The 9821-nt window shown below is 44.5% G+C and overlaps 1 protein-coding gene across 8 annotated transcripts in view; it reads left to right on the top strand.

The window, feature by feature from the left end:
* The window catches only part of LRRC20 (leucine rich repeat containing 20), a 192947-nt gene that overhangs the window by 1734 nt on the left and 181392 nt on the right, over positions 1–9821 (top strand). For 2 of the 8 annotated variants that reach the window (XM_039546757.1, XM_039546750.1), the window contains one exon: positions 5138–5167. The exons of 5 other annotated variants lie outside the window; for them this stretch is intronic. The gene's annotated coding sequence lies outside the window, so the exon portion shown is untranslated. Of the gene's footprint in view, positions 1–5137; positions 5271–9821 lie in introns of those variants that run through there. One more of the 8 variants, XM_039546755.1, reaches the window with a different exon arrangement.

Below are 9821 nucleotides of genomic sequence, written 5' to 3'. Positions count from 1 at the left end.
TAAGTTTCAGAGGGGTAACCATGTTAGTCTGGATCTGTAAAAAGTGACAGAGTCCCGTGGCACTGTATAGACTAACATGTATTGGAGCATAAGCTTTTGTGGGTGAATACTCACTTTGTCAGATGCATGTAGTGGAAATTTCCAGAGGCAGGTATGAATATGCAGGCAAGAATCAGTCTGGAGATAACAAGGTTAGTTCAATCAGGGAGGATGAGGGCCCTCTTCTAGCAGTTGAGATGTGAACACCAAGGGAGGAGAAACTGCTTTTGTAGTTGGCTAGCCATTCACAGTCTTTGTTTAATCCTGAGCTGATGGTGTAAAATTTGCAAATTAATTGAAGCTCAGCAGTTTCTCTTTGAAGTCTGGCCCTGACATTTTTTTGCTGCAGGATGGCTACCTTAAAATCTGCTATTGTGTGTCCAGGGAGATTGAAGTGTTCTACAGGTTTTTGTATATTGCCATTCCTAATATCTGACTTGTGTCCATTTATCCTTTTACGTAGGGACTGTCCAGTTTGGCCGATGTATATAGTAGAGGGACATTGCTGGCACATGATGGCGTGTAGTATATTGATGGATGTGCAGGTGAATGAACCAATGATGTTGTGGCTGATTTGGTTAGGTCCTGTGATGGTGTCGCTGGTGTAGCTATGTGGGCAGAGTTGGCATTGAGATTTGTTGCATGGATTGGTTCCTGAGTTAGTTACTATGGTGCGGTGTGTGGTTGCTGGTGTGAATATGCTTAAGGTTAGCGGGTTGTCTGTGGGCGAGGACTGGCCTGCCTCCCAAGGCTTGTGAAAGTGAGGGATCGTCCAGGATGGGTAGTAGATCACTGATGATGCATTGGAGTGGTTTTAGCTGAGGACTGTAGGTGATGGCCAGTGGAGTTCTGTTGGTTTCTTTCTTGGGCTTGTCTTCTGGGTACACTTCTGGCTCTGTTGATTTGTTTCCTAGTGCGGGTATCTTAGTTTTGAGAGTGCTTGAAGATCTTGTAGGTGTTGGTCTCTGTCTGAGGGGTTGGAGCAAATGCGGTTATACGTCAGTGCTTGGCTGTAGACGATGGATCGTGAGGTGTGTCCGGGATGGGAGATGGAGATATGAAGGTAGGCATAGCGGTCGGTGGGTTTTCGGTATAGGGTGGTGTTAACGTGACTGTCACTTATTTGTACCGTGGTGTCTAGGGAGTGCACCTCCTGTGTAGATTGGTCCAGGCTGAGGTTGATGGTGGGTGGAAGCTGTTGGAATCGTGGTGGAATTCTTCCAGAGTCTCCTTCCTATGATCCAGATGATGATGATGATATCATCAATGTAGCATAGGTAGAGAAGGGGCGTGAGTGGATGAGAGCTGAGGAAGCGTTGTTCCAGGTCAGCCATAAAAACATTGGCATATTGTGAGGCCATTCGGCTGCCCATAGCGGTGCATAAGGACAAGTTAATTGCTATCAAACTACACTGCATATTTTGTAATTCTTGCAATCTATATCAGGTTTAATTCAGAACAACCAAGCTCTGGTGTTGGATGCCCCAGGAGATAAGAAGTTAAACCTCTCATCTCCTGACCACTGGTTGAAATTTAGCCCACATTTGTAATATGAAGGTAATGAATGATGACAATTTGTGTGACCTGTGTGAAATGAGCAGGTGGTTTCAATCTGTTTCCTAGTGGACAGGTGTCCACATCATAAAGGAATACATAGCTGTGTTACTCATTAGAACCCTTAGTGGTAATGTTAGGAGAGACGCTAATGATTCACCAGGCATGAAGACTGAACTACCTTCACCATTAAGGCCCAGTGACAATATGAAAATTTTGCCATGTCTGAACACAGTTGTCAACACTATTAGCTGAATAGGAGCTGAACACAGTTCAATGGTTAGCTGGTGGGTTGCTGAACACAATTTGTTGTAGTATATTGACTCCCAAACTCTGTTCAGCCCTCATTCAGCTAACATGGCTACTGCCAACGCTGTTCAGAAACTGTACAATTTCATAGTGTAGACAAGGCTGTAGAGATGCAGATGATAGTTAAAACACATTTATGGAGCAAGATTTAGAAGTTTGTACTGTCACTGCCTATGCTGAATTTTCCTGTGGAAAAATCAGTCTATCTTTCATGAGCAGTAAATTCACTTAAAAAAAAAAAGGGGCGGGGTGGAGAGGGGAGAAAAGACATCATAGTCCATTAGCTTGAACATTTACTGGTGTGTGTGATACAAAATATATTTTACCTAGGGGCTAGACATCCTGCCTCTGGTGTATTCCCATTTACTGCTAGCTGGAAACTAACTGACAGGAACTGGCAGATAAATGTGGGTTTCCTACATGGCACTCTTGTGATGCTTCCTGGGGATACGCAGGGTTGTGAGGCACCTGGCTACCACCTGCTGTTAGTGAGAGGAAGCCTTGTCTATGCCTACTGTGGATCAGTTCCCCAACACCACCAGCCTCTGGAAACACAAGCACGGCCTTCCAGGCCTCTGCGGGCCTACTTTCTCTTTACCGGTTAATGATAGGCATGTTCTAACCCCTGAGTCCTCTGAGCATCTCCCTGGAATGTCCAGCGTCTGATTCCTGGGACAGTTACAGAACTCACATCTTCTGTGCCCAAGGGAACAGTACACCACAACTTACCAGTTACAACACAGCTCTACTTAACACACACTTAAACTTTTATTTGTTTTCTCTATAAATAAATCTAACAAACAGTGATTTCAAATGACAGCAAGCAAAAATATTAGAAACAAAGGGTTAAATATAAAATAAAATCATAATGCTCATGCTAGAGCCTAAACTTAACTAACAAGACTTTGTCATGTCAGACAGAGCAAAAGCTCACTCAGTCTTTCCATTGTATTACAACCAGGCTTGCCTGTGATCATCCTATCACGAAGCAAACTATTGAAAGATATAGGTACAGAGACTCAGCTTGCAGTTATAATCCCAAACATCCATTGTCTCCACTTGCAAACAGGCTAACCCCGGCTGCTCATTTTTCTCCTGTGTATAATCTCCCCTGGAAACTTTGCAATCACTTGATTAGCACTTTACTCAGACAGCAAGTAAGCATTCATTGTGAAGTATATAATCAATTTACATGTAGACAGACAAAACAATCCCTCTATTTGATTCTAACCTTTTGGTGAGCAGCTCCAAGTCACAGACCTTAACATAATTTCCAGTTTATGTACGTAACTCCTGACATTATGCATACATACATTTTCCAATTATTATGAAGTCCAGTGTGACACAGGCTTGCAGCAGAGACCTTGCGTGACATTCTTTGGCAAACTAGGATGTAGATACATACACATTTAAGGGATCACTGGGTGTGGTATCTCGTGCCCTCTGCCAGTTTGCCCCAAGTGGCACCTGGGACACAACTCCAGAACACTAACCATTAGCAACAAGACCAAATATTTTGAGAGTACAAGAGTGGCAGTGATTATGAAATGCTATTGTGATCAGAGATTAGATTGGCTCGGTTTGTGGTGATGCAATCCATTGATATTTTTCACTGGTGGCTGCATCTTATTCCAAAAGAAGGCAGCATGAAGCAATAGCACTAAGTGAGGTAGAAACTGTCTCTATTAATTTCCAATGAGTGTTGACTCTGAAGCCTCATGACTATTTAAATATTACCATTTTAAAATATTTTGCTCATGCTCAAAGCATACAAGACAAGCAATGGATAACCATATTATGAAGATAGCACAATCTTCTCTGAATTACAGTTTATTTTGGTATACATTTTATTTTGGGTTGTAGGCAGACATTGAGAGCAGGGCCGGCTCCAGACCCCAGCGCGCCAAGCGCGCGCTTGGGGCGGCGTCCCACGGGAGGGCGGCAGGCGGCTCCGGTGGACCTCCCGCAGACGTGCCTGCGGAGGGTCCGCTGGTCCCGCGGCTCCGGTGGAGCATCCGCAGGCACGTCTGTGGGAGGTCCACTGCAGCCGCGGGACCGGCGACCGCCTGAGCGCCCCCCGTGGCGTGCCGCCGTGCTTGGGGCAGCGGAAATCCTAGAGCCGCCCCTGATTGAGAAAATATAACCAGTCTTATTTGTGATAGTGATAGGTAAAGAATGAATGATAAGTCAGTGTTGGAGTGCATTCTTGGTATTAGCACACGACCCACAAATTTTCCTCTATTTTATCACAACAACATTCTTGATTTGTTGGATGTGGAGGTACAAAGACTTTATTATTGTCTTTTAATAAGCAAATTACAATAAAGAATTTAAAATATTGTGTGAATGTAGTGCTGGGGAAACATGGCCGTCTATTTCAGTTTCTCAGGAGAGTTGGGGCCTCCAAGGTGAACTCATTACAGAAACATGAATCACCTCCCCTTCAGGGGAGGGGTGGGACCACCAGGAATCAGAAGTCAGTTAAATAGTGGGGGACAGATGAAAAGTGCAGAGATGGGAATGAGAGCAGACAGACAGCAATAGGACACTGCTGTGACATGTGGCAGGCTGGCAAACTTGGAAGCTGATTTGCTGTTTTTAGCCCACAGAATGGGTACTGCCTGAGCATTGACAGAGTAAGTTTTGCTCACTGTCCTGTCATAGTGTTTCACCCCTCTTGTTGCCAAAAGGAAAAAGGGGAGATACCTCAGTCTCTCTCACTAAATCAAACTGATAGCAAGAAACATAAACCCCAATTACACAGCAGGTTTCAGAGTGGTAGCTGTGTTACGAGGAGTCCTTATGGCACATTAGAAACTAACAAATTTATTTGGGCATAAGCTTTCATGGGCTAGAAGCCATTTCATCAGATGCATGGAGTGGAAAATACAGTAGCAGGTATGTATATACATAGAACATGAAAAGATGGGAGTTGCCTTACTAGGTGAGGGGGTCAGTCTAACGAGACAGTTGGACCCATTTTATTGAGGGGAAAATGGCAGGGTGGGAAATTATGTCCTTATCTACTGTCTCTATTTAATAATTGCTTATAAGACGTTGAAAGCTATAAGGGAAAAGTAGATTGATATTTATATGTTTAGGAGAATATCAAGACTAACTATTTTAATATTATATGAGATATTTTGAGAAATGAACATAAATAAGAGACTGTGATTGAACAGTGATATGCTGCATCTTTAACTGGTGTTTCTGTCTCTCTCTGGCCTCACTGCAGGGGAACCATACAGCAGGTCCCAAGAAAAAGGTATTTTTTTGCAGACTCTTCTAGGAAATTTAGTGTTACAGATGGCCCCCCCGACTTACGCAATCGTTCCGTTCCGGAAAGCCTTGCATAACTCAAATTCTGTGTAAGTTGGAAACATATACCCGTATGTTATGCAAAAAATTCCGCAACTCAAATTCTATTTTTGGTTTATGGAACTTTTTCCATAAGTGCAAATTTGCGTAAGTCAGGTCTTGTGTAACCTGGGCACATCTGTATATCATTGGAGGTTTCCCCTTTTCATCATTTGTGCATTGTTGTTATGCTGATGAATCCTCAGGTCTTTGGGAGACTCTTTTGTGTACTGATTGCACTGTAACAGGGTGGTTAGTCCTTTAAGGGATGGAGGACCTGGGGCCAGGCAACCCTGGTTACAGAAAGAGGGATACCTGTGAGAGATTAGCTGTTTCTTCATAAAGAACAGCAGGAAGCTACACTGAAGGGGGAAGTTCAGAAATTTCGGGGAGTGAGAGAGGCCCATGAAAGGAAGATCCTACGACTTTAGAAAACAGAAAGTTGAAGCTTCTGCTAGGTAGGATCTCAGAGTGGCCTACCAAAGCAGGAATAGGTGTGGGAAGGAAAAGGCTAAGAGTGACCTAATAAGAGGGGAAAAATATGGCTTAAGGTGACCAGACAGCAAGTATGAAAAATCGGGACAGGAAGTAGCGGGTAATAGGCACCTATATAAGACACAGCCCCAAATATCGGGACTGTACCAATAAAATTGGGACATGTGGTCACCCTATGTGACTTTGAGTTTTATTTTGAAGCTTATTTTACATACATAAGCTGGTTGGACTCTTAAGAAGGGGTGGTGGATGAGAAAATGTGTGTGGAGTTTAAAGAAGACCTGGAGAAAGAAATTAAGGTAGTCTTAGGATTACTATATTTCAAGTTTCCAAATAGAGAACGCTGCTGGGGCAGTGGTGGGAGACTGGAGGTGTGTGTGTACTGGGAGGGGGCATGGAGGGGGTACCTATGGCCTCACACCTGAGATGGGGGCTGGGGGAGATGTCAGTGTTACACTTTCTGTCAGGGTGGCTCGTGTAGCCTGGGATGCAGCGCCAGCCTGCCAGTCAGTGCCTCCCTGTGGGCTTTCTCCTAGATGAGGAGCTGGGGCCTGGCCCTGTCACCCCTCCTGTTCAGGTTTTGAGGTAAATCTGAGAGGAGCTTGGTAGCTCTACTTACCTGGCAGGCTGGGTGGGGATCCAGCAGATGCAGGGGAGAGACCAATCAGTGTGCAGAGATGGCTCTTTCTGAGCTGCCATATCTGCTCCACAAGGAAAGATCCTGAACACTTCCTCTTATTTGAAAAATCTGCCTGGACAGAGATGGGCAGACCAAACGAGGTCATGTGTGGAAAAACCCAGATGTATGGTAACCCTAGGCAGGCTGCCTATAGAGTGTGTGTGTGTGTGAGAGAGAGAGAGAAGCAGGTTGGCCCTATGACATGAACACACACTGAAACTATGTAGAACCTAGGGCTTGATTTTTTTTTTTGTCTTGAAGTGCCTTTCACATGAGGCTTTCCAAGTGGGTTCTACAACTCAGCAAACTAAGACTCCTATCCCCCAGCTGAGTTACATAGGTTGAAGAACAGACTATCTCTCAAAGAGGGGGAGTGATTTGGCCAAGGAGCTACAGTGAGGAAGTTACCAATGTAGGAATAGACCCCTGAAATCTCTCTCATAATAATAAAAATACCTAGTTCAGAGACAGCAGCATCACCCAGCAGGTCAATGGCAGAGCTGAGAATAAAACCCAGCTCTCCGAAATCCCAGGCTTACGCTCTACTGATGAGGTCACAATACATGTAATATAATGTTTAGTTTCCCTCAGTATCACTCTGATCTATCTATATTTTCTTCCTCTCTATAGTGTTTCTGTTTATAGTCTTTCACATTTCTAATGACCCATCACTGTAGTATGGGAGTCCTGTGCTTTAGGCACAAGACCAGTCTATGGAACTTTACAAGAGGCTGGCTTAGTGATCAAATGAGACCAGTACACCCTAGTTACAGGGGCTCTCTCTCACTACCCAATCATGTATAGCGATTCCCGTGGACCACAATAAGCCTGATTAGCCCAAAATATTTGAAAATCAAAAAAGTTGAATGAGGCTTATACATCCTAATTACAGGGGGATCTCTTTAACGAGCCAGTCAAATACCCCAGTTACAAGACAGGTTAGATGGAGAGACTGCCAATTACAGGGAGGTCAACTAGTCAAGGTTCCAGACCCACATAAGTAACAGGAATGTCACTGACACCCTGGTTACATGGTAATCACTCTCGCTAGCCCATGAAAGCAGAAAAATACCAAGAAAATAAAAGGGCAGAGACCTGAACCCTAATTTACAGGGAGGTCACTTTGCCACACGTTCCTTTCCTTCGCCTCCATTTCAGTGACTTTTTTTTTTGTTCCTCCTATTTTCCTGCCGTTTCTTGGATGCTTCCTTCTTGTGTGCTTGTCCATGGAGGTGCTGGAAACAGAAAAAGTTTGCCATAGGGCTGAAATTCTTGCCACAAAAATCAGTGATCTATTTTAATTACATAATGATTATAAAGGTTGTATGAAACAAAATGTAATCCGCCAACACTAAGAAAAACCTGTAGTGGCAGATTTATTCTAAATCTTTCAAAGGAATTTTTATTTTTTTAATTTATCTCTCATTGTTGCAGAATCTCTCAGTTTCAAGACCAAAGTGAGGCAGAATCCCTGAGGATTGGCTGCAGAATTCCAGACTAGGTTTAAACTGAGTGTGATGGGCCATGATTATGTCCCATCACATAGTATATGTGATATACTATTTCAAAGGGATAGTATAAATATTGCCTTGGAAGACCTGCAGCCAAATTACACAGTGGTCGCTCTGACCAGCTGATTATGTGACAACACTTCAGCCCTTTCCCACCAGCCACAGCCCTTTGGTCTTGCTGCCTTGGCACTTTCCTTCTAAACTCAAGTCCTTCCCACCCCTCGTGCTACTGCAGTGTTTCCCACCTAATCTGAACCGGCACCAACTCACAGCTCCTCAGCTTGCTCCTACCACCCTATCCTGCCATCTCAGCCACCCTTCTACCCCAGCCTCTTCCCCCTACCCTGTTATACTCCCTCGGTGCTTCCCTCCATTCGTGCCTCCCCAGAGGGTCTCCTCCAATGTGAGCTAGCTGTAATTCATGCCCTTCAGCTTGCTTTTGTCTCCCCACCTCACTGCCTCAGACTTCCCCCCAGCTTCAGATCATGCACCCACTTTTACTGCCTCAGTACTTCCTGCCGAACCTTGATCCTTTCGCACCATTTGTGCCACCTCAGAGCTTCCCATCCAACCTAGTGCCTAGAGCTGCCTCCCTGACTAAATCTGCTGCTTCTTCCTGCTAGGAAAACAGGAACCCACTTTTTCCTTTGCACCAGGAGCCCTAGCTCATGCCATCTCCACACCTCCTCCTGAGCCTAAGCCCATCTCATGCCTATTAACTCTTACCCTGTCCCTGCTTGCGCTTCTGCAACCTTAGCACCTCTTTCTGAGCTCCAGCCCTATCATTTCAGCATCTCCATCTCAACTGAGCTTGCTATGCCATACCAACTCAGTGCCTCCCTCTCACCCTAAACCTTGTTCCTGCTTGTGCCACATCAGCTCCGCCCTCTCACCCCCAACTCCTATTCCCACTTGCGCCACCTCAGCATCTCCCTTGCACCTTCTTTTACAAAGAAAATATTAATATTCAAATGAGTAAGGAACTACATTTGAATGGCTGGGACAAAATGTTGACTATCTGTGACTTTTTGGGTCACCCCCACAGTGACCCAGCCATGCAAATGTTGTATGTTGTGACGTAGATGTGACACAACATTCTCTAACCCAGAGGTTTTATTTCTACATAACATGCTGCTACATACCATGTATCCCTCCACACCTTCTATTTTACAAATAGCACTTGAATGAAGAAATGGGTTTTGAGTGGCTATATATGATAAAATACCTCTTGGGTCACCTCAGGTGGCGCACCCTAACTTTTAGGGTGTGTTTACACTTGGAGCTGAGGGTGTGATTTCTTGCTTGCATAAACATAGTTGTACTAGCTATCATTGAGCTAGCCCTCTACATACAGCAGTGTAGCTGGGGTAGCATGGGTAGCAGTGAGCAGCAGCATAGGCCATGCCAAGTACAAACCCGCCTGAACCCCCTGGGCATGTAGTCGGCGTGCCTATCCCATCCTGCTGTTCGCCAGGACTCTCACTACCCTGGTTACACTGCTATTTTTAGTGCACTAGCTCAATGGGAGCTAGTGCAAGTATTTCTAGTGAGTAGGGAATCATACCCTAACTCCAAATGTACACGGAGCCTTAGAAGTGAGGTGAGGGTGTGACTTGTGGCAGCATATTGCACAGGAGCAAAGCTAAAGCTTCAGGTCAGGAAGTGCAATATCTTACCTATCTCAAAACAGTCTGATGATCACAGGGGTGTGTCAGTGGGGAGGTGACCTGAGATGTATTTTTGACTTATGACCAGTCAAAGCCCACATCCTTATTCTAATTATTAATAAATAATTCCTAATATAAATAGGCACAACAGTCAATCATTTATTTTGGTGACATTTCTTTAAAAAAAAAAAGTAATCTTACATGGATGAA

The sequence above is a fragment of the Mauremys reevesii genome, linkage group 7 (assembly GCF_016161935.1).
Source record: "Mauremys reevesii isolate NIE-2019 linkage group 7, ASM1616193v1, whole genome shotgun sequence".
NCBI lineage: Eukaryota > Metazoa > Chordata > Testudines > Geoemydidae > Mauremys > Mauremys reevesii.
This window is presented reverse-complemented; position numbering and strand designations above follow the sequence as displayed.